This window comes from Falco naumanni, chromosome 3 (assembly GCF_017639655.2).
Source record: "Falco naumanni isolate bFalNau1 chromosome 3, bFalNau1.pat, whole genome shotgun sequence".
In the NCBI taxonomy this organism is placed as follows: domain Eukaryota; kingdom Metazoa; phylum Chordata; class Aves; order Falconiformes; family Falconidae; genus Falco; species Falco naumanni.
In genome coordinates, this window is record NC_054056.1 from 34,078,943 (window position 1) to 34,102,937 (window position 23,995).

The window sequence follows — 23,995 nt, forward strand, 5'->3', positions numbered from 1 at the left end:
AATGAGTTAAAACACAGACTCAACATAAAATGCAGTTTTACTATTTATCTACCAGTATCAAAATCATTTGGGAATACACACATGTATTCAGCTTTTAGCCTTTGCACAACTGATGCTGAAGGATGTTGTCTCAGAGCCTGCAATCAACAGCCTGGAAGTCTCCCATCCTGTTATTCTCTGGCAGGCTGGAAGGGCAGCTGGATGTTCCTCTAATCTTTAATGAAGTTGAGATCTCATTATTTATGTCAATTTTTTTAAAAAAAAAAAAGCCAATATGTAGGCAGAAAACAAAGGTCACCTTTCAAAAAACTGCTTTGTAAAATTACATTTGAGAAACTCAAGGATTTATCCATGATCATCTCATCTATTGAGCAAAGACCTTGGAGATACGATTAATTCATTCTGACAGAACACCCACCAAGGAAAAGCTGTTAAAACATTTTACAATATGGTTAAAAGATTGCATAAACCACCAATTAGATTGTTCTATATATGCATTTTTTTTTTTCCTTCATCATTAAAAGTGCATCCCTTATTTCTAACCTACTTCTAATTTAACAAGCTGCAGAGCTGAATGTTAACAGTCCTTTATTATATCATTTCCCATTTTTAGGGCAATTTTAAAGAGTGACTCAAAATCTTTTCTTCTATCAGCCATGTAGAATGAGAGGCAGAAGTGGCACACTATGAAGGCTTATTTTTCTAAACCTTTGATCATCCTTACAAGTCTTTAAATGTTCAAACTGTTTTGCTTTCAGTAGTTTCCCCAATTTGCAAACACCAATACCTGACACAATCCCTATGTCACTCATAACAGCATTAAAAAATATCATTTGCTTACTTAGAGGGGGGGGTGGGGGGTGGGGTGGTGCCCCCCTATTGATATATTTATTACATTTGCCTTAGGCACAGCAGTAGCTGAACATCCAGCATCTAACTGCAAATTTTTCTCTCTTACCATGGGGAGAGATGGAGTGGAACAATTATATGACAGACACCTCCATTCACAGAACTTGCTAACATTTTTTTGTGCTTTGGCCAGATCAGAAGAAATTCAGCATGCAAATCTTTTGTTCACAACCCTACTTCATAGAAGATCCATGTTCTGCTGTACTCCGTTACTATCTTTGTTTAAATCTTTACTTCAACTGCAAATATCAGCAATAATGATTTAACGCTTTCATTTAGGTCTGTTGAAAAGGTTAACTAGCAAGCAGCCAAGAATGAACTGCTATGACACCACCTCAGGAAACATGCACAGCCTATGTTACATTTTTGAGTTCTGTTTAACCAATTATTAGTTTTAATGCAAGCTGCTGCTTCTGAAACACAAAATATCAGAGGACCAACTGCAGTACTGCACAGAATACAAAGGGGTTTGGTTTTTTTCTCAGATTGTATGTTTGGTTGACAAAGTACCATGCTTGCTTGACAAAATAGGTTACAATGTGATCACCACAGTATCTGACATACCTCAAATAGCTTCAAACATGCAAAAGTATAATGTTATTACAGCAGTACAAGCGTCAGCTGACTTGTCCCCTACCTCCTGAACATGTTCAGTTTATATTTGCTTCCTTAAGTGACAAACTGACAAACCAGTGGCTCATTAACTGTCAGTCTTTCCACTGCCCCAACCTTCTGTTTATACCTGCCTTCTGCTTCCCACGCACCATGATTTAACAACAAAAGCAGTATTTAGTCTCCTTAGTAGTTAACACCTACAAAAAAACCCCAACATTTCAACAGTTTCCAATCACAGTTTCCCCTCCCACTGACACAAACTCCTCCTAAATGACTCTGCTTGTGGTTCTTACATACTAGTTTTTGAAACTGAAAAAATCCAGACTGATTAAGATGCTGATAGTAAACCACATGCATTTTCCTTCATCTCAGCTGAACCCTGCCCTGAATTAAAAGGGCATGCGCCTGGAAACTTCAAATTCATTTATACCACATCACTGATCATGGCCACAAAGTTACCTATCCAGCCACTAGTAGCCAAATTTTAGACCAGGCACACTGAACAGTAAGATATCAAATGAAGACGTTCTGGTGGAAGCTACATACAAGGAGATTGAGAAGAGAAATTAATCATTACACAGGGCAGGTGGGATCAATCTCATTACACAGTTACAGTACATGCAGTATCTAAGTGACTCTGATAAAGGATTTACTTTTATTATCTAAACAAGTACTATATATACACCTTTTGCTTATGGGGAAGAGAGGTATGGATAGAGAAGAAACTGGCGTAGGCTCTCCAAGGATTGGTTTTAGTCAGCATCACAAAACGAGTAAGCAAAATCTTCAAGTCTGTAGGTGATATTAAGCTCTTATGGATAGGCAAAAACATGCCAAGGGCTGGGGGGCGGGAACCCAGAAGGATCTTACAAAATGAAGCAAGTTGCTAAAAGACAGCAGATACACTTCAACACATAGATGTGATGTAATACATCTAGGGGAAAAAACACTCCAAGCAATAGCTCTTCAACCACTTAACACTTCCACTTTCCCCAGTTCCAACTGCGGGAGGAAGGCTGAGTCACTGTTTTCTCTGAAGTCACCAGCTCAAAGTGCAGTAGCAGACCAAAACAAGGCAACAAAACATTACCTATCTTTAGGAAGGGTATTGAAAACATGGTACATATTACTGTACGAAACAATAGAGTATGTGTATCTTGTGTACAGTTCTCATTTCTGCACCAGAAGGAATACAAACTGGAGTTAAAAGAATGTCTAGAACAGGACAGCTGAAACGATCAATGGATGGAGCAGCTGCCACATAAGGCCAGACTACAAGATCTGAGACCCCTCATAGCTGGGAGGACATGAGGCTCACAAAATACGACAACAGCTTACAAGCAGAAGCAGGAGGGAAAGAGAAAAAAGGAAAAGAAAATCAATGCAGCACCTACCAGTGCTGTACAGATTGTACAGATGTACAATCATCAAATCCTACCAGTATGAGTAGTAGGAGGCATTTGAGGAAACTACTGGAGATTAGCTTTATATGAGTAGTCGTGCTTCACAGCCAGCAGCAAGCTTTTTGCAGTCCTGTTAGAGAAGGTTGTGGCAGCAGGTACCATCAGCAAGTTCAAAGGCAGTTGTCTGATTCACAGCAGGTTTACAAGGGAAGATGACAAAGACTCATCAGGAAGGTACCACCTGACATCCTTGATGCAATGGGGATGCCAAGGAAATACAGGGCCAGGCCTGCACACTACATAAACAACACCTGCTGCTGCCACTGATGTGTACCACTAGGCTGGAGGATCACTGGTCTCTCATCATCTGGCTTGTAGCAGAAACAGAGTGGCCAGCAGGACCAGGGCAGTGACTGTCCCCCTGTACTCAGCACTGGTGACGCTGCACCTCAAATCCTGTGTTCAGTTTTGAGCCCCTCACTACAAGAAAGACATTGAGGTGCTGGAGCGTGTCCAGAGCCGGGCAATGGAGCTGGGGAAGGATCTGGAGAACAAGTCTTATGAGAAGCAGCTGAGAGAACTGGGGGTGTTTAGCCTGGAGGAAAGGAGATCAGGGGAGAAAGACCTTATCACTCTCTACAACTACCTGCAAGGGGCTGCAGGCAGGTGGCTCTCGGTCTCTTGTCCCAGGTAAGAAGTGATATGGACAAGAGGAAACGGCTTCAAGTTGTGCCAGGGGAGGTTTAGATTGAATATTAGGAAAAATTTCTTCCCTGAAAGGGTTGTCAGGCCTTGGAACAGGCTGCCTGGGGAAGTGGTGGAGTCCCCACCCCTGAAGGTATTGAAAAGATGTGTAGATGTGGCACTCAGGGACTTGGCGATACTGGGTTAAGAGCTGGATTCAATATTAAAAGTCTTTTCCAACCTAAATGATACTCTGATTCTTGTATTCTTAAACTTCCCATCTCGCAAAGCACAAACTCCCTCTGTGAAAATGTAGGAGAGTCACAAGCTTTAGATATAAGAATATCTATTCAACAAGAAGTGCTGTTTTAAGAATATGTCAGCTACATTATAAGAATGTTCTTGTCCTTTAATGGCTTATAACAAAAGGAGACATGTTTAACTGAACAAGCCCAGGGAACTTAAACACCACTGAAGATGTTTAAGGGGGGACATACGTGTGCTTGCAATGTTTCAGATCTATCAGGAATATCTCCAGCACTGCAACCTGCAGAAATTTCCTGATGGAAACACTGTGACATTTTATGAACCCAACAATTCAGGCCCTCAGGCAAGCTTAGGGAAAGCTTTAGACATCCCCTCTATACATGTCTAGCTACCCACCACCACCCTTTGTACTACAGCATGCTTGTTCTTAGAAGTGATAGGTTTAGTGGAATATTTTTTTCAAAAAGCATTGTCTTGACATTGCTTGCTATCACTGAATCTGCTTTTCCATGATGGACTCGTGACATGACACCACAAGTCACCCATGTTTCCATAAAGTGACAGGATTTCACAGTTCCTGTACTCACACACGAATTAGCACTGCATGCCAGTGAAGCTGGTTTGCACTCCAACAGGAACTCAGCAAGAGTATCAAGATGTTTTAGAAAGTAAAATAAATGTTTTCCCAGGTACAGAAATGAACACCAAGGACACAGCTAAGAACAGCAGAGAATCAGGAGGAAGTACTTCACGTGAAATACTAAAAAATAACTCAAATGGAGCTAAACAACCCGGACCACAAAAATTTATTGGTTTTTTTTTTTTTTTTACAGGGGTGGGGGGCAGCATTGTTTTTAAAAGGATAACTAGTTAAAAAGATTTAGAGTAACAGTTTGTTTGAATACCAGACCAACATTTCACAAGATTTTCAATGGTTTTAAGACCAATTCTTAGAAAGTTGGGAGAGTCATTTCCCTACATGTTCCACCACTGTAAAATTATGCCGTTTCCATGGTTATGGACCACACACGGAATTCCATTGTTACAGCGGTTTCAGAAACTATAATTCTAGTTTTTCGTTTTTTTCATTTGAAGTTACAAAACATTCAAGATGAGTGAAAGAAGGTTGAAGATGATTAATGCAGCCAGGAGGAAAGGAGGAAAAAGTTTGAATGACAGCTTTCCAGTAAACACGAAGTAGTTTGTCAAAAGTTTAACAGAAGATTATCACCTTTGCACATACACTGTACTTAGGTAAGGGGGGGGAAGAGCAATTACTAGCTAACACTTGCATGCACAAGAAGACCAACTTACTTAGTGCCTAAAAAATAAAATGTTTTATTGATCTCAATGGGATTACTGCAAGGTATTCAAAGTGAGCTTGACAGCAGCTGCAGAATTTTTGTTCTGTACAGAAGTCTGCCCCAATAAACAGATGAAATCCATTTTTAACAAGAACTCTAGTGTTTTCCTAGTCTAACAGTGATACTATGGAGGGAGAAAAATTTAGCTGCAGTCAGAGCATGTTCTCAAAGAGAAGCATAACATCCCTTTACAACAAATGGGTATTTGCACAAGCATATGGCTTAGGGCATTTGCAGCCAGAGCTACAGAGTCTGAAATCAGCTCTCCAGTGAGATGTGACTGTTTTGGATCTTAACGATGTAAGAAATAAAGGAGAACTAAGTATAACGTGCTCGGTGTTGCTAGACAAACTTCCAGTATATTTATCACCACAGGCACAGGGATAACTCATTTAACGTAATCTTGTTACAGCCTTACAGATCTTACCAGGGACGCAGATTACAACACTTCCAACTGCTGTACTGTTTGGAGGCACAACATGCTGCAAAGTACGATTCTGGTGGGGATTTTTGGGAGGTCAAAAAAGCTTTCCAAAACCTAGGTCACAAAGAAATACTGTTTCAAGAACCATCTAGACTAAGTAAATTATTTGTCAAAGAACAGAGTAGACACAGGGCAATGAGAATTAGCAAGGAGATAAAAGCAAACATTATTTCTACCGTTACACAAGCATATATAATTATTTTTAAGCCAAGAAGACACAAAGCCTACCTCAGGGTCTTAAATAGGAATTCAGGGGCAAGAAAAATAAAGACAAGAAACCAAGAAAAGGCTAAAGTCTCATTATAGAGTTATAGATTATGCATTCATCTAAATTCCCATAATTAATTTTTCTTGCTGTTTCATGATAGCAGTATTTAAGTCGCTCCCCCTCCCCCCCTGCAGGGAGATGGACCAACAGAAAGAGACAAATCCTTTCCCTAGCTTCTCCTCTGCTCCTCTGTCTCCTTCTATACAGTTTTCCAGATGGAAAAGAGACAGAGGACAAATTAAGACAGCAAAAAAGGATGACAAGCAAGGTAGGATGGAACCACAAGCAGAAAAAAAAACTAGCAAAAGCAAAAAACACACACATACAGCAGGACAGAGAAACCAAAAGAAATGACTGATGAAAACTAGATTACAAAAGAAAAAGAGGGGATAATGGGGGAACAAGACTGCAGACACAGAATTTCAGTACACAACATGAGACAGGCTTTCTTCTCCTAATTGGTTCTGTCATGTAGCCATTGGAGAGCAACTCTCAAAAGACAGTGTCGTTTGTGTAAAAGGAAAACCCCCAACACGTCTGTTCTTTGTAAGAACATGATCAAACAAGAGACCCAGTTGGCTCGACAGAACATAACACACAGGCAAGTTCCATATTCTGTTTGCTGCGACTTCCAAACACGGCCATTACTCATATCAGCAAAGCAAGCGAGTCATAGTTTGTTTCTAATACAGCAGCACACGAAGTCTAACATATATGATTAACAGATTCTCATATCCACAAACCCACTGAAAAATTTCAGCTTGGCATCATTAAGATTTTACCAGTCCTGAACTGCAATTTAAGATAGTATTTTTCACCTTAATCTGCTGCTCTACTTAATCAACTTAATGCACAGTAAAAACTTAATTTGACAAAATTGAAAGCATTACTCCTCTCTGCCTCTGGCATGAAACAGATTAAGACCACCAGAAATACTTCCAGAAAGATTTAAGATTCATTACATGGTAGGTGGCAGATAAACATTAGATATGCTATAAACTCTATCGTCTGTAGACTCAATAACGTGTCCAAGAGCTGTAGGTTTTAGTTAACACTACAATTACCTCCCCAGCAGCTAACCGAAGCTGTGCCTCCTACACAAGCCACAACTGTGATTTTTAAAGTCAAATCTCAAAAAATATTTCATACAGTACTAACAAACCACAGACACTAGGGAGAAAGAACAAGGACCGCAAAGACAACTTTCAATTTACATATACTTTACATCTCCTGTGTAGGTTCCTGGTCAAAACCAGGTTAAATAAATGCACAGGTCTGAACAGAATGCGTTCTAGGCCCAGGTCCCTGCTGTTTCTGAGGAGGTAACAAGCAACTTACAGCCCTACCCAAAATTTATCAAGGTTCAATTTAAATTAATTCGTTTATCCACAGAATGTCTAAGGACAGTGACAGAAAGCTGCCATATGTGAACGTTTGCAGGTCCATACAGAATGACTTGAAGCTAGAAGTTAACACACGTCCAAGTAGCCAGCTCTACCAGCAGCCCCCGAGCTGGAGGTACCCCAATGCTCCTGGGGCAAGACCGGAGCTGGTTCTGCAAGAAGCATCTCCTGCCATCCCAGGGCCAGCCTGACAGCACTATTTGTACTGTGAAACAAACACTTCTGCCTTCAGGGCTGTCAAACCAATTTTCCTCACAAATAACTAACAAGCCAATTTTAAGGGCAGCAACAGTGAAAGGAATCCTGACAGACTACTGCTCACAAAACACAGAGGACTGACTTAGCTAAAAATTACTAAGCCCCATCGTAACTCTGACTTATCTCATACTGGTAAGTACTACCGAGTGTTACAGTCTGTTCTATCATGATTTTGTACCTAGACATGACTTCAAAGAGAAAAAAATATTTTTCCATTGCAAAATGCATTTACTATTTAAAAAAAGTCTGAAATTCACCATTTCTGCTACTGATAAGCAGCGCTCTTTCACTTGAAAAGTATGTAGTCAAGTATTTCAGTAACAGCTTTTTCCATTTACGCAAAGGGATCATAGAGCATATACACTTGTACAATTACATCTTTCTTGAACTTGCTTTGCTGATACATAAACTGCAATACTACTGGTGAAAACATGTGTGGCCTATGTATGATCCCTCAGCAAACCAAGTTAGTGTGACATGCATTGGCAGAAATAAAATCATGATGTAGTCATTTAAGACTAAACAAAAAAGGACCGCAAAGATCCTATTATATAAGCAGATTTGGTACAACCCTATGTATATTGGACTCAGTAAACATTTTCTGCACAAAGGTTAGAATTCAAGATCAAATAAGTGTACAGAAGAAATGTGTGCTTCTGCCTCAGCAATGAATGCTAGAAAGCAATAACACACAAGATTTTTGTATGATAATATAATCTCTAGGAAATTACAGCAACAGTAATAAAACCTAAACCAAGAAAAAAACACTGCTAAGCTTTTTGACTTTTTCCACTGATATTATAATTTATTCGTTACCTCACCATTCTGCATGACTGAAAAGCCAGTGCCAGCCTGCCTCTTATTATTTCAAAGAAGAGTAAGTTATTTGTGGACTATTCTCTAAAACACTTCTTTTCTAATCATTCATGCATGAGCATGGAGGAATAAAAGACCAGCAAAAAAGCTATCCAGCTCTCCCTGCTCCTGATCCAACTTGGACAAAGTCAAATACCACCAAACCCCATAAAAGTAAGAACAAAGAATGAAACTCAGTCACAGTAATTATCTAAAACTGAACTGACAGCTGTTTCACACACTTTCAATCTCAGTAACATGAAAGTGAACAATCTTTAATTACACTATGATCTAGTATTCAATAGATCATGTATGAAGTGTCAGGTACCACCAGCACACCAAGTTATTTAGAATATATTGTAACAATATTTCTACAACCCTATAATGTGTATAATACATACACAATGCTTATTAAAAAAATTACATTAAAATATAGCATTAAGTTCATGATCTCTTTTCCCCAGTCTTCCCTCTCTGAATTGCTGGTGAAGGTATCCTAAAACTCACCATAAAAAAAAAATCATTTGAGTTCAAGCTTGAAGCATAAAAGAAATAAAATAGCTGAAGGTCCAAATTAAAAACCTTATTGAAATTTCCTGTAATTACTACAAAGATACTCATTTTCAGTGGAAGCTGTTAAAGATATTATCAGGTTCAGAGTGGATGTGAACTTAAAATTGCTCGAAGACGTTGAAGTAATTTTGGCACAAAATCATCCAGCTACTGCACAAGGATGGCAGTATTTCAAGAACTTCTGAACACATACATCTTTGCTGATATGCAGAAAGATCAAATTAAAGAACTACAGTGTGTACTTATTCCACTGTCAGCTCTGGTACAGTTAATATTTATTTCATCATTCTGCAAACTAAGCATTTGTGACAGTACAAAGGAATTTCAGGCCGCATATGCTAACAACATGTCATGGTATTGGAGTTGAAGTAATTTCTACTTTCTATTCATGCATTTCTTCTTAAGTGGGGCTGCAGCAGACAAGTTCTTAATAACAGGATACCGAAAGCTCAGAGCAAACCAGAGGAAGCTTAAAGAATGAAAGAATAATTTTCAGCCTAAATGACAAGGATGTTAACCCTGTTGCAACATGAACACAATTTAAGTCCACCCCTTTATCTCCCTTTTCCTCTGTGATTCAGGAATTAAGAAAAGTCACAAGGCCAGAAGGAAACCACAGAAATCCTCTAGATAAATTTGGGGTAAACTGGTCAACTCTGGCCTCCAGAGAAGCAGAGCAGTGACTTTTCCTATCACTGCAGCAATTTGGCTGGATTAGTTCTGTCGGTGACCTAAAGCATTCCCCAGTAACACAAAGCTAGAATCAATGAATCCGAGACTGGACTGGATTACGAGGGACCATAAAGATAATTAAATCCAACGCCACCTGCTGTGGGCAAGGACATCTTTCACTGGATCAAATTGCTTAAAGACCTGGACCATCCTGACCTTGAACACTTCCAGCAATGGGGCATCCCCAACTTCTCTGGGCAGCTCTTCTAGTGTCTCATCTTCCTCATGGTAAAAAAATTCTTCTTTATATCCAACCTAAGTTTACCCTCTCTCAAACTTGAAACCATTACCCCTTGTCTCGTCATTACAGGCCCTCTTTCTTATTAGCATTCTGAGCTGCATAACTGGGAGCAGAACGAAGCCCACATAACCCAAGGGGAAATGATTAGCGACCTGCTACACCACCCAGACACATACAAATCTACGGGGCTGGATGGGATCCACCCTAGCGTACTGCAGGAGCTGGCAGAAGTGCTCACCAAGCTACTTCCAATCATTGATCAGTAGTCCTGGCTAACTGGGGAGGTCCCAGTTGACTGGAAGTTAGCAAATGCGATGCCCATCTACAAGAAGGACAGGAAGGAGGACTACAGGCCTGTCAGTCTGACCTTGGTGCCATGGTCATGAGTATACAGCACAAACAGGACAACCAGATGATCACACCCAGTCAGCACAGGTTTATGAAAGGCAGATCCTGCTCACCTAACCTCCTTCTATGACAAGGTGACTTGCTTAATGGATGAAGAAAAGGCTTGCATGTTGTTTAGACCTCGACTTTAGTAAAGCCTTTGACACCGTTTCCCACAGCATTCTCCTGGAGAAACTGGCTGCTCATGGCTTCAATGGGAGTATTCTATGCCGGGCAAAAAAATTGGCTGGATGCCCAAGCCCCAAGAATGGTGGTGAATGGAGTTACATCCAGCTGGCTCCCCAAGGTCCCCAGAGCTAAGTATTGGAGCCAGTTCTTCTTAGTATCTTTATCAATGATGTAGACAAGGGAATGAAGTGCACCCCCAGGTGGTTTGTAGACACCGAGCTGGGCAAGAGCGTTCATCTGCTTGAGGGTAGGAAATCTCTGAAAAGGGCTCTGGACAGGCTGGCTGGATGGGCCAAGGTCAACTGTATGAGGTTCAACAAGGCTCAGTGCCGAGTCCTACACTTGGGTCAGAACAACGCCACGCAGCACTAAAGGCTTGGGGAAGAGGGGCTGGAAAGCTGCCTGACGGAAAGGGACCTGGGGGGGGCTGGTTGACAGCTGGCTGCACATGAGCCAGCAGTGTGCCCGGTTGGCCAGCAGCATCCGGGCTCGCATCAGGAACAGTGTGACCAGCAGGACTAGGGCAGTGATCGTTCCCCTGTACTTGGCACTGGTGAGGCCAAACCTTGAATCCTGTGTTCACTTCTGGGCCCCTCACTACAAGAAAGACATTGAGGTGCTGGAGCGTGTCCAGAGCAGGGCAACGGAGCTGGTGAAGGGTCTGGAGCATGAGTCTTGTGAGAGGCAGCTGAGGGACCTGGGGTTGTTTAGCCTGGAGAAAAGGAGGCTCGGGGGAAGACGGACCTTATTGCTCTCTGCCATTATCTGAAAGGAGGTTGTGTCAAGGTGGGTGTCAGTCTCTCCTCCCAGGCGACAAGTGATGAGAACAAGAGGAGGTGGCCTCAGGTTGCACCAGAGGATGTTTAGATTGGATATTGGGAAAAATGTCTTCCCTGAAAGGGTTGTCAGGCATTGGAACAGACTGCCCAGGGAAGTGGTTGGGTCACCATCCCTGAAGATACTCAAAAGACCGCTAGATGTGGTGCTTAGGGACATGGTTTAGTGGTGGACTTGGCAGTGCTGGGTTAATAGTTGGACTTAAATTTTAAGTTGAATCTTAAATTTCTTTTCCAAACTAAACAATTCTATGATTCTCACAAGCCCCCTTTCTATACTGAATATGCCACAATAAGGTCTCCCCAGAGTCACCTCTTCTCCAGGCTGAACACCACCAACTCTCTCAGCCTGTCTTCATAGGAGGTGCACCAGCTCTCGGATCATTTCTGTGACCCTCCTCTGGACCAGCTCCAAGAAGTCCATGTCTGTCTTGCACTGGGGCCCCCAGAGCTGGATGTATACTCCAGGTGGGGTCTCTACCAGAGCCAATGAGTAGAATCACCTCTATCGACCTGCTGGCCACGCTTCTTAGCATGCAGCCCAGGATACAATTCGCTTTCTGGGCTGCAAGCACATATTGTGCAAATGCATAATCTTCTAGGGCACACTCATTTTTTTCCATAGTGCAGTTACATGTCTCCCCAATCAATCTGTTAAAAACAAAAAAAAACCAAAAATACACACACTACAACAAATTCTCCATAGTTGGAGGATTAGCTGGAAACCTCTATCTTGTACTTGTCTTCAAGTACACAGTCCTAAGCCTTTCCCCTCCTGAGAGTTTCTCTCAAACTGGAACTCTAGAAAAAGATTAATTCCTCCCGCTGTCCCATTTAGCCACATGAATCCCATCCCCTTACAGGATATTTTTGTAAGTTTTCAAACTTAGCCTCAACTCAGCAGCTGTAAAGATCACTTCACTTTTTACAGTGCAAATGAAAATGGAAAGCAATGCCAGAAAACTTCCAAATTTAAAAAGCAAGACTATGATGCAGATGAATGGCACAGCATGGTGCTTAATAGGATATCCAAAAACACAAGACCACTTTATACACTTCCAACACTATTTTACCTTCTTAAAATATTAAAATATATACATTGCTTTGAAACACCATATTAAAAATGTAAAAATCAAGAAACTTTTCTGAATAGTTTATTAAAGCATTATTTACCCCACACCCATACATTCAACACCACCACAGTGCTCTGAACACCCCTGAACAAGAAGAAAGCAAAACAGCCATCAGTGTGACCAGTTTATCTAATGCACTTGTATAGTAGCAAATCTTTCATGGAACTGATCTGGCCTGCCACTACCTGCCTCCTGACAGCCATTCTGGCTAACCCCTGAGCCCCAACCCCACCTCCTTATAATCAGCTGGCAAGAAGTATCATAGTACTCCAGATGGTTCAGAGTTCCAGGCTTACCAGTTTTGGGGGGGCATACTATGTGTCACTGATGTCAGCAGCCTAACATCAGCAGCTGCATTCAAATGTGTTTCGAAGCTTCTGCCTCTATGCAGAGTTTGCAAGGAACCAGTTTGTGGCCAAAAAAGCATGGGGGAGAGGATAACAGAGAGGTGGCATGCAGCTCAAGTCTAATTCAGGAAAGCAGGTAACAACAGACAACACTGTCACTGAGAACATGACCATAGAGAACAAAGTGTAATGTCAGAGGTGGTGACTTATGGTTTCATCCTGTCCAAGGGAGTTCCTGGGCAGGGAAGAAGGGTATGATTTGGTCCAGACTACCTCTTACAGAGAACATACACAAAAAGGCTTATCCTAATGATGTATGATTAAAATATGCTTGCTAAAATTCATTTAGGTCAACTCAGGAAAAAAATACTGAAAAAAAAGATTTCAGGTTTTTTCCCCCCACACACAGACTTTTTTAATTAGGACATCTTCACATCTGTCTGCAGACACTAGCCAATGTCAACAGGTTTGGCAATTACATACAGCTCTAAAATTTAAAGTTGACAAATTATACACTGTTCCAAAAATCATCAAGTGCAGTTTTGAGGGTGACTTGTTTGAGGGTGACAGCAGTGACTTGTTAGTCATTCTGACACCCCTTTCCCAAGCACTCACATGAATGCAAGAACATCAAAGTTTTACTTTCCTGACCTGTCCTGCATCCAGAACATTTCTTTCTGAAAATTCTGAGGAACAATATTATCTGGTTTGGCTTCTAAGAAGTTAATACCAAAAGAATATAAAGCTCCAGCTCCTCTCTCTCTTCCCTGAAGTATAAAAATACCAAGCTACACTGAGAAACTATGGACCTCATCCTTCCAAGACTTAATCCTGCACGACTTAACTCTCCACTATCTCCCCAGCCTCCATCCCAAACCCTAAAACTAAAACCATTCCAAAATGCAAAATGTGTTGCTTTTACAATTGTGGTAAGCAAACACAGTAGTTTTGCCATAAAATGACTTGCAGTCCTTTCCATGCAGATCATCAATGGACACCTTGTCTCCTTATAAACTGCTGGTCGATGGAGCCAACCTATATTACATCTCATGTCCTAAGGCTAAGATCAGCTTTTCAATTACATCTCAAAGACAAAAGCACAACCGACTTTACCTGCTGAAGAGTTAAGGCTATCCCACTATGTTACACCGATGATGATGAGCTGCTAGAAGTTAAAGACAAGACTTCCACGCATTAAGCAGCTCTTTTCAAGGGCTGAACTTAACAGCTGCCCTCTATGAAACAGTTGCTGGTGGACTTTTCAATTTCACATTATGACCAAGACTAGAGACCCGATGGACCTCTGCCACAACACCCTTTAAAGATAGGCACATTATTCAAATGAAAGGCAATCAATTGTAACATTAAGAACTAAATGAATATGCATGCAAATGCTTTTAAATATCATAAAAAACTTTATCATACCTCTTATGGCCTCATACAACAGCCACGAAAATATATTTTCAGTGACAAAATCCTCTCATTGAAGAAAACCATGACAGATGATGCAATTTAGTTCACATTTATAAATTGTGAGAAAAAGCTAGCAGAAACCTATGTTGGGAACATTCATGGACACAATTACAGCCCTGATATTACTGGCTAAATACTGACATTTGTGACTGAAAGGCCCAGAAAACTGAGGTCTGACTTCTGGCCTTTTTGAAAACTGAATGCCATGAGATGGACAGCATGAATAGCAAATGTGAGGAGTTTCCAAGTATTTTACATGCAAATAATGTTACTTTCACACTAGAAAGCACATAGGCAGTAGCTTATTTCTTGTTTTGTTCTATCCTTATTTCCCCTTCATATTTACAAGCATTTCAAGATTAACTCGCACAGCAAAACTAGCTAGCCTCAAGTTCATGAAATCAGTTAAATGGGAACCACATGTATAAAACATACAGAAATTTGTAACTCAGATTCCTTGTTTTCAGAACCACATGTGTTTAAGTATAAGCTGGAGATGAATTAATCACAACCCAGAAGGGCCTTCAAGCTTAAAGACCAGCAATACACAAATCAGTACTTAATTTGCAGTCAGCATAGGAGTTAAAGAAGTAACAGAAGTTATCTACCTAGTTTATATATTATAAACCACAAAGTCAAATAAATACCAGTGTGCACTACCAACAGCCTCAAATACATACTACGAATATTTCAATGTAGTTTTTTTTTTTTTTACTCTCCTGCTTTTAACAAAGATTTGTTAACAACCACCCCATTTAAGCTACAAATGGCATGTATGTGCCACTATTTGCATAATCCAAAAGTCCAAAACCAAATTTTTCCCACATATTTCTTTTTCTACCACAGGGAATAAAGTAGGCTTGGAGAGTTTTCCTTGTCCTTGAATTGCTCACGTCCCTGCTTCCCTCCTTCAAATTTCTGCATTCTTTAGAAATTTGAGGTATGGCAGACAAATCAAGACATGTTCTTGCTTCAAAATACATTTTAGGCAAATGTAACGATACAAGAGAACAGTAACAATAAGGAAATGCAAAGTTACCAGGACTTCCTGAACAGATCCTCTGACCTCAATGAAGTCATCAGACCAGCTATATAGAACATATGGATGCTGCAGAGACGAAAACAAGTATTTAACTGAAATGTGGCAATTTTCTGAAATTATGCATTGCTGCCACTTAAGACAACTGAGAATAGTTCTACCATCCCAAAAGCAACAAGTCTTTTGTTCAGTTTCTATAATCTTCTACAATTAACTATAACCTCTATGAGAGCAGAAATTCTAGATGTGAGACCAAGCTTTGTATCCTTCCTACAAACTGCTTTTCAAATGTTTGCAAGTTCCCACTGATTTCTCTTGAAAAATTATTTGGAAGGAAGGGGGAAAAAAGTTCATGCTAAAGTAATACATTTTAAACTAAACTCCATCCAAATCACTCAAACAACAGTTTTTTCCTGCCAAAAGTATTTTACCATTCAGATGCAAATTCAGGAATTAAATATGTTGTTTAAAAATATCAACCAGGTAAGGAATTTGAATGAAGAAGGGATTATGTCCTCTTGTACTTAACAGATAGCCTACTGACTGAACACAACCCTCCCTCCTCCCCACTTCAGTGCTTCCACACTTTTTCCACTAAGAATTAGGGGATGTAGAACTTGTGTTAGAAAGGCATTACAAGCTAAAAGAACTCTGTATTTGTTTATTTCAGCTACTTCTCAAATCTGTGATGCTCCTCTGAATATGGCCATCACAAATTTTCTTTGTATAAGCATATTTTCAAGTGGGAGTTTTAGTTAGAAAAGCTAAAACATCATCTTCTGACCTGTATCACTCGTGCTGCTTGTATAGTTATTGTAGTGATGGTAGCAGCATTCTGTGCAGGTTTTTGTGCTATCATCACTATGGATACACAGACCACCAGTATATTAAGCAATGTAACTTACTGTTTTCCTTGTGTTGTTCTTTCTCCCTTCCAGGAGAAGAGCTGCATTTACATTTGTCTCCAGAGCTACGTGCTTATTATCAAAAGCAACATAAAAAATATTAAGTCCCTGTATTAGCAGCAAGATTCAGTAATTTTTATGTCACTTGAGCTCTGGATTTAGTATAGAGCTCTAACCCTTAACCTTTTCCTTCAAAAAGTGAAAGAGTAACTGGTAAAAGTTTCACACCATACACATACACCCCAAGCAAGACTTCCAGGTAGCTTTGGCTTGGCTTCTCTGCAAGCCTTATGAACAGGAAAGCTCTGAACTGAAGCCCAGGCTTCACCACCAGCACCAGATGCCCTGTTCTTTATTGACTACTTACACCCATACAAGGTCTCCTGGGGAAAGCGGGCCTCAAAATAAAATGGAAAACGTCACTCATAAAAGCCTTCCCCAAAAAAGATGTAGAGGCCATAGATTAACTGCCACCTTCATTTAGGGTCCCATCTGTTTAGGATTTAGCACAGAGCTAGAAGCACAAGGCTGTATACAAGTACACCTTATGCTCAGGAATTTTAGGTTATTAAAGAAGGGCTAATACATAGCCCTGAACACCATGCAAAAAGGAGATGCAACTTAAGATCCTGTTTGCAGCTTTGTTTTTCAAAACCAAAAAATATTATGCAGAGACTTCTAAGGTAAATCATTCACCATAATAAGAGTCCAACTAAAATTTACATGTAAAGCAATTTATAAAATCCAGTATACATTCAAGGCAGAGTACAGTCTGAACAGTTCTCCTTAAAATAACTGGGATACAATATGGTTCAGACTCTCAGTAATACTACTAGCAAAACACCATGAAAAGACTTCCAGAAACAGAGGAAAGTTTAAATACATGAGTATTACACTATTAGAAAAAGCCTACCATTCATTTTCGATATTGCCCTTGTAGAGATTATTTAGAATAAAAGAATAGGCTGAAAGGCAGAACTCCAGGATTACAGCTGCCCCAAATCTTCTGGGCCTTAACACTTCCTATGATTCTGCCAAGCTTTTATCATCCTACTCTGAAAGTTAAACTGAGTAGACTGATCCTGAAAGAGAGAAATGACAACACAACCACCTGCTTACAATACGTACAAAAATAACCTGGAATGCCAAGCTTGGGGTTCTGTTGACAGCCATGACTAAGTGCCCTTTTCCTTTCTACACTCTAAATACTATTTTACCATTTTTAATGGGAATCTTAGTAAGCAATTCCAAGACTGCACCTTCCACAATACAGCTGTGAGTAGACTGTGTTACAATATGCTTTCCAGATGTTGTTAAAGGGTAGTATTTCAGTGGTACCCGAAACAGCTATTAGTAGCTTCTGCTGGGCAATCAGGGCTCTCGCTTGGTACAGAGCATCGTATCTCATTTAATGCATTCATTTATGGGTGCAGTGATATGACACTTACTGCCTTCTCATGTCCTCTTCATGCTCCTTAAGAAGGAAACACTTCCCAAGCTGCATTTGTCCAGAATCTCACTGAGGGAATTCAAGTTGACTGCTTTACTTCTTGCCACAGGAGAAAAAAAAAACCAACAAAAAAAACCACCTACAACCCACCCAACAAGAAACCCCACAACCTGATACATAGCCATCACTAAAAAACAAAAGAAAATCACTTCACTTCTGAGGGTCATTTACTCTATACCCAAGACAGCAGTATGTGTGGACAGTACACAACATCAAAAATAAACCACTATTTCTGCTAGTCCTTGCCTACTGTAAATTGATTGAATGACATTCAAGTACATGAAAACACAGCATTTCCAAAACAGAATACTTTCAAAAGAAACTTCCATCTAAAGAATTATGGTGCACTGGGAATACGTACACTACTCAAGGTCCTAAAGAAGTAACAGTAAGCAAAACCAATTGACTACAAATTAACTAGGCATAAAGAGATAGTCAGGCCAATTTGAAAGGATTTATACTGACTGTTCACATAGAACTGGTAACGTGTCTTACAAATACATGAGAAGGAAAGAAGTTGTATCAGAGGCTTTAACACTGTGTCACACGATTTCCACCCAACAGCTTTACAACAACTAGGTAAGAGTAACCAGCCTTGCATATACAAAATGAGTTTACTAGCAAGGCAGTATCACCACAGAAAATTGCAAGGTTTTAGTAAATCAAAAGTGAACAGGAACTATTGAGACTACAGAGATAAGGGGAAAAATAAATGAAAAACCAGTATTATGTTGGGACTTCTGAACACAGGGTGCCAAAAATAATGGACATAAGTAAACTTTTCACTTTATACAATGCTGATAAGGGTTAACCTGGAACATCAGGTCCTGTTTGGAGTACAGCACAATATTTATAAGCCCAGAATTTCCTGAGGAGTGAAATTCCCTGCATCTCAGGCATTGCTAATTAGAACACATCTCAGGAAGTGCACTTGAGACCGCTTCTCTTCAGAGGAAGTTCTCCTTGAGTGTCTGCCAGGAAATAACCCAGAACATTCCTGTACTACAGCACACACAAACCAACCTTGGCCACTCCCTGGGTTCTCACTTGCTGGTCCTGCCACCTATGAGGCTGGCCACTATTTTTTGCACGGTATTTTATGACTTGTCAATACGTTTATACCCACTGGTTTTCCTCTTACAAGCACGCTCGTTACAACCTGCTCTACAAGTACAACTCAAGAGGCTATATACCAATAAAAAACACCATCACAGAGAATAACAGGAAGCCTGGCAAATCTAACTCTGTTTACAGGTAAAAAATGAACTTTTCAAGCCTTGAAAAGATGACAGTTTGGCTCAAATTTTGGTCTTTTTGATGCTCCCAGAAAATTCAAGTTTTCTTCTTACAAGCAGGAAGGTAACACACTTTTCAAGGTGCGAGGCTGATTGTTGATTCACTAAGTGTCTGAAATCTGGATGTACTGAAAAGCTAAAAAGTCAGCCACCTAGCAGCAAGGAGCACATTATCAATGACCGTTTTGTATAAAAATGGGTCTTCGTGAATGATTCAGAATATCCTGCTGCTTTAAGAAACTTTCCTAGGCCAGTCTTAAAACAGTCTAATGCATTTCCTGCAGCAAATCACAGGTAGTACAGATCCTAATAGATTAGCCAAAATACAGCATCAAAGGATGATTATACATTACAAGTGAGCAAGTGAAGTGTTTCCACAGAAACAGAGCTACAGTGAACTTTATTGCAAATACAGCCCTGCATTCCCAAAAGCTCTATGCCTATTTTTAGAGAAGTGAAAATACTTTAGTGGGATGGAACAGAATAGCCATATTGAAACAGAGTTAGTTTTGCTTTTTAGACCAATAAAATGGGTTTCATCCACCCTCATTACAACTATAAGTAAGAGCCTACCACCATAACAGTTAAAACACGTACAGGCATGCTTGATTCCAGATACAAAAACTCCTCTTACTGATTTGGAACACATCAACAAGGTTGCACAAACTTGAACAGGTATGCATTTGCAGGGCTGGGATGAAGACAAAAAGTTAGTTGCCCCTAGACAAGAATATATTCTATGAAAAGGTCTCAACCTTTCCAAGCTGAAGCAATGCTGCAACATACAGACTAAGGCCCTGAAGTATAGGGAAAAGCTTCATAGATATTTAACTAGAGACAACCATTCAGAAATCTGCAATTTAAAAAGTCTGGAAGGTAGCAGCAGCATTACAGGGCTATTCCTGGCATCATCAGAATGTACTACTAGAGATCCATCCAAGTAGTATTACAAAGGAGTACTATTTACAGACTCAGACTTTGTTTTCTGCTTTATACTGCCCTACTGACACTTACCACAAGGGCTAGCAACCAAAACAAGTAATTTTGGTATACAGAAGACCTTTGGTACCTCCAGAAGGAAGACTAAAACCCTATTTCATTCTACTTTAACATATTCCAAGATATGTCCACACAGGCAGAGGTTTTATTAAACTCCACTGAGGGATGAGACAATTAGGAAGAATATCACAAGCACTGAAATTTATTACCCTCAGCCTATTTCTATGTAAAAGACAACAGTTGCTCTGGGCAAGAGGCTGAGGAACAACAGCTATGCTGAGCAAAGGCCAGGACAAAGTTCAGAAAGGCACTAGGCACCACGTGGCATGGTTTGTGTTTATTACATCCAAGTTCACCGCTTTTAAAACTCTGGTGATGCCTGCCAACTCAGATAGAGCACAGAGCCCTTCACAGTACGAATCCAGCCAGAGAGAAGAGCATGTTCCACACTGAACCACTGGTGAACTCACACACACATGTGAACCCAGCTTGCTTGGAAAAAGTTGAAGTTTACCATAACCTTGGAGGAAAAGTCCATCTTACTCCAATTCCCCAAAGTCTACAATTATGTATCAGATAGCAAGCCAAGCAAAATTCCACTTTCAGAAGCCAGGAGGAGCCATAAGCACATAGGTGTTATTGGCAAGAAACAACGTACATTAATTACCTTGATACTTGAGAACAGAGTGGTTTTTCTTTCGATTCAAGTTCAAACTGAAAGCTTTTGAAACAGTTTTTTTCAACAAGGGAAAAGCTCTGCAAGTATTAACACAAGATTACACGCATAACGTCCAAAATATACAGAAAACATGGATCTTTAAGATTTCATTAGGGAAGCATTTCTTACTGTAAGAGATAAAAAGGAACGTTGATTTATCAATCTGCCATACTGTTCTTAAACAAGTGCTATGCTGGATACAACAAGCTTGGTCATCAAATACTATGTGAATTTCAATAGAAATAAAACCATAAAGTCAGAAAGTATCTGATGTCACTTGGAATAGGGATGTGATCAGGAAAACATCTTTTGAAAGCTGCTTCTTAGGTGGAAGTGCTAGCATGACTTACTGTCAACAGCTGTCTAATACCTTTGAAAACACAAGCACAGTAAATACACATACTATCACATGTACTCTTACTTACAGAATCCCTGTACCAATTCAGTGCATAAAGGCTGGCCTGGGGAGGAAGTCAGAATTATAAAGCTAAAGAAAATTGTTGCTCATAATACCTCTATTGATACCCATCTTCCGCATTTGCTAATAATCATATAATCATTGGGTTGAAAAGGAACTTTACAATCAAGTCCAACTATTAACCCAGCACTGCCAAGTCCACCACTAAACCATGTCCCTAAGCACCACATCTAGCGGTCTTTTGAGTATCTTCAGGGATGGTGACCCAACCACTTCCCTGGGCAGTCTGTTCCAATGCCTGACAACCCTTTCAGGGAAGACATTTTTCCCAATATCCAATCTAAACATCCTCTGGTGCAACCTGAGGCCACCTCCTCTTGTTCTCATCACTTGTCGCCTGGGAGGAGAGACTGACACCCACCTTGACACAACCTCCTTTCAGATAATGGCAGAGAGCAATAAGGTCCGTCTCCCCCGAGCCTCCTTTTCCCCAGGCTAAACAACCCCAGGTCCCTCAGCTGCCTCTCACAAGACTCATGCTCCAGACCCTTCACCAGCTCCGTTGCCCTGCTCTGGACACGCTCCAGCACCTCAATGTCTTTCTTGTAGTGAGGGGCCCAGAAGTGAACACAGGATTCAAGGTTTGGCCTCACCAGTGCCAAGTACAGGGGAACGATCACTGCCCTAGTCCTGCTGGTCACACTGTTCCTGATGCGAGCCCGGATGCTGCTGGCCAACCGGGCACACTGCTGGCTCATGTGCAGCCAGCTGTCAACCAGCCCCCCCAGGTCCCTTTCCGTCAGGCAGCTTTCCAGCCCCTCTTCCCCAAGCCTTTAGTGCTGCGTGGCGTTGTTCTGACCCAAGTGTAGGACTCGGCACTGAGCCTTGTTGAACCTCATACAGTTGACCTTGGCCCATCCAGCCAGCCTGTCCAGAGCCCTTTTCAGAGATTTCCTACCCTCAAGCAGATGAACGCTCTTGCCCAGCTCGGTGTCTACAAACCACCTGGGGGTGCACTTCATTCCCTTGTCTACATCATTGATAAAGATACTAAACATAACTGGCCCCAAATACCAAGTCCTGCAAAACACCACTTTTGACCAGGTAAAGAATAACTAACTAGCATCAGGAAGACAACAAAGAACCCTTTATGAGTTGAAGCAATTAAGTATAATTTAGGCATTCAGGGTTTCTGGATAACGTTAGTAGAGTCATTTAGTCAATTTTTCTGCAATCACCATGCTTTTCTGTCACGGACCACATGCCTTGATACCTGGAGGGTTAAATACAGAACTGCCAAGTACTTTCAGGTGCTATTCAAAACAGTGATATTTCTGATTTGAGTGCACATTTTAAGTGTCACAACAAAAAAATGGCACATCTGAGCAGGGACCCAAAATTTAAACCTTTGATCCTAAGTTCTGCGACTCCATCCAACACAGATACTAATAATACTGTAAGGTGAATGGACAAGGCCAGTACTACCATGGCAAACTTAACAGGAAAAATCCATCCTATAAGAAAAGGACTTTAAGAGTGCAGTGAATAGACAAGTATATTTTTGGTACCAAACAAGTTACTGGTTCTGTGGAACAAAGTATGTGATAGCATAACAAAGACACTAATGTGATACACGTAAGAGCTTAACTTTTTGCAATATGAATACAAGACTTAAAATGACAGTTTATAAAGCAGCTGGGTAAGCAAGAGATTCCTTACATTTTTCTGTCATTTTGACTATTTGCATATGTAATACCGATTTCAAAGAGTAGAGCAGCACTAATGCCTTCCTCCTACCAAAGCTCCAGCCAGAAAAAATACACATACCTCAATGTAAACCTGAAAAGTCAGAAGTACTTGCAATTTACATTTAAGATCTTTTGCTGTTTCTTCCTACTTGCCATTACATTTCACTGCCTTGTTATTCACAGGGCTGGTTTTCTATAAAGTCTTATCTAGGAAGGTACTGCAGGATATTTACCTAACAAACTAATAAATACTTAGCTGTCATGGGTTTACCAGACTGACTCATTTCAGCCTTCTTTAAACCACGTATCCCAAAGAACAAATGGCTTCAGTGCTTTTTTGACTATGACATCACAACAGTCATAGCTGTTCCTTTTAAAAGGTCAAACAAAATGAAAGGAAGCATAAGAAAAAAAACAAAAAATCACAGGCCTTTATACATGACAAACTGAGGAGGGGGACCTGTTTTGCCACCCCCCGACACCTTGTTTTCTTCGTTTCCCACACTGTTAGTTTTCCATGTTCAGAAAATATTTCTAAAATGTCTGCGCTTCCATCTGAATCTTAATTCAGAAATAACAGAACACATAAGGCAGCAAGTTTTAGTCTTAGTAAAAACAACAGTACTGGTGCTTTTTGTTCAAACTGAAGTACTTTGGTTTTTTCCAGTTTAGGTGTCAAAACTGAAGATTACTATTTTTTTTAAACTACTCAACTTATTCTTTGCAGTAGTGAAAGCAGACAGAATTCCTTGGAAAAAGCTAATCACATAATACAAACAAACATCATCCCATACCAGAAAAGGGAAGGGAGAAAGTAGAAAGGAGAAGCAATTAATCACCATAAACTTGAAAACTGGAGTTTAAGAAGGGCTGACTAATTCCCAGACCACTCAGTAAGAAGTTAAGCAAAAAAGTTACTGAAGAATAAAAAACATCCACCCC

At 40.4% G+C, this 23,995-nt stretch overlaps 1 protein-coding gene across 5 annotated transcripts in view; it reads right to left on the bottom strand.

The window, feature by feature from the left end:
• The window catches only part of PTK2 (protein tyrosine kinase 2), a 224,032-nt gene that overhangs the window by 183,566 nt on the left and 16,471 nt on the right, over window positions 1-23,995 (bottom strand). The window lies entirely within an intron of this gene.